We start from the raw sequence: 2,157 nt of genomic DNA, 5'->3' as shown, positions 1-2,157 counted from the left end.
ATATATATATATATATATATATATATATATATATATATATATATAAAGCACTCATAAGCTTTATATATTAGCTATATAGTAGCTTTTGTTTGATTTCGCTTTACATTACATTTTTTATCATTTTCGTGGTAACTTCAGACCAACGCTACCTTTCCTATGTAGTCTGACTTTTATTAATAATTTAAATTCATAGCAAACATATCTCAAAATCTAAATTAATATTGTGTTCAGTGATGCACTTTGGATGGATTATTTAAATATTCACTATGTTCCTTTAAAGAATTATTTCCTAAAAGACATTAATTTAAAATACTGTAGAAATACTGTAGTGAATGCTTCATTCTGATTTCATGTTTGCAGCCAACACGTATAACAAGGATAAGCCTAGGCTATGTGGGTTGCTTTTCATAGAAATTAAGCTTTGTTTAGATTAAGCTATAATTTGAAATATAAAACATGTCCATAACAAAAAAGCGATGCAAAACACCTTCAATTGCTGTGTAGATGTATGAATTAGAAATTAAACTAATTTACAGAATGACTGTAATAATTGCTATGAAAGCAATGCCTCCACAGTAAGAGGTGCTTCTACACACTTCTGTAGCTCTAAAACGCCCTCCACTCATTCATGTAAAGGCGAGTATCGGTCCATATACGAGGTGAGTAGTTGTTACATGCAGGTAGCTGAATTAGGAGTTTTCAAAGCCTCAGTTTCACTGAGTTAATATGAGTGGGTTAGAATAATAACAGCTTTGCAAGCCATATTTCCTCAAATGGAGCAGAAGATGCCAATACTTAGTGCACCATGTCACATGAATAATGGATGCTATAATTGCTGTGCAAACTTGTCACGCCCTTAACATTTTCAGTTGCTCTATGCAATTTGGAATTGATAGACAATTTACACATATAGAAGTGACTTTTGAGCTTCAAAATAGAAAATGTATGGGGGCAGCCTTATTTTATTTTTTGGGCAGTTTAGGCCTTTATTTGACAGGACAGCTGGAGACACGAAAGTGAATAGAGAGGGGGGAATGACATGCAGCAAAAGGGCAACATGTTGGAATCAAACCCGGCCCGTTGCGTTGAGGAGTAAACCTCTATATATGGGTGCCAGCTCTACCAACTGAGCATCTGATCGCCCCAAACTCCACAACTTTGTAATGGCAAAATAAAAATAAAAACTTCTCACTGTTGCACATTTTAAGTTTGCTCCTGTTTTGTGAATGTGACCAGGGTTAAAGCCACTACACCCTTAGTGAAAACCCAATGAAATGGTGACAAAGTGTAAACACACTATGGGGTGCATTGTGCATCATTAAACGTATTAAACACTGTCTATTAGTGTTCTTTTTATTACCTAAAAAGGACACATAAAGCTGAATCACATGCAGCAGTTTATAGTTAGATGATAATATAGGCAACATCCACAAAGAGAATGTCCAACAGACTAGTTCATTCCCTGGCCAGGTTAGTCCTCAATTTATTTTCATAAATACTAACAACTTTTAAACATTGTCATAAATGTTTTGTCAAGGACTGCAGACCTTTTTATACTGCAGCAATAAATATGATTGCTAAGTTTACAAGGGACAGAGGGTACGTTTATTAACATGTGTCGGCCAGATGTACAGTAGATACTGTGCAGTAGAGTTTGCAGGCTTCCTCATCAATGTTAGACATCTCTTCATCTCATTACATGCCTCACCGAGGTGGTTCAGAATGTCTTTCACATTTCTTGACACACTGTATATAAATTGCGTGTACAGGATTTCTTTGGATCGGTAGTGTGTTCAACGATAGTGTGTACACAGACACAAGTACAGAATCAAAGTTCCATCCAGAAGAGAGTGTTTGATAGTCAGTGACTCTGGAAATGGTCACCAAGATCCAAGATGAATCGGCTCTTTTACGGTTATGACTTCACACACACCTCAAACTAACATCTCCAGAAACATTAGGAGTTTCCACATCCTAAAATAACTTCCCTTTGCCTGCTATTAAACACCACAAGGCCTTTTTAAATGGGTTAGGCACTTTTTCCTCTGTCTGTCACAGAAAATTCAGTGTATTGTGTGTTAATTAGGGTGACCATATTTTGATTTCCAAAAAAAGAGGACAGTCTCAAGACACAAATTCAGACAGGCTTCTCAGAGG

At 36.1% G+C, this 2,157-nt stretch overlaps 1 protein-coding gene across 2 annotated transcripts in view; it reads left to right on the top strand.

Moving 5' to 3' along the window:
• The window catches only part of plod2 (procollagen-lysine, 2-oxoglutarate 5-dioxygenase 2), a 36,373-nt gene that overhangs the window by 13,296 nt on the left and 20,920 nt on the right, over positions 1 to 2,157 (top strand). The window lies entirely within an intron of this gene.

Source organism: Etheostoma spectabile, chromosome 22, assembly GCF_008692095.1.
Source record: "Etheostoma spectabile isolate EspeVRDwgs_2016 chromosome 22, UIUC_Espe_1.0, whole genome shotgun sequence".
NCBI classification, from domain to species: domain Eukaryota; kingdom Metazoa; phylum Chordata; class Actinopteri; order Perciformes; family Percidae; genus Etheostoma; species Etheostoma spectabile.
Note: the sequence above shows the minus strand (reverse complement) of the source record. Positions and strands in the feature narration are given on the sequence as shown.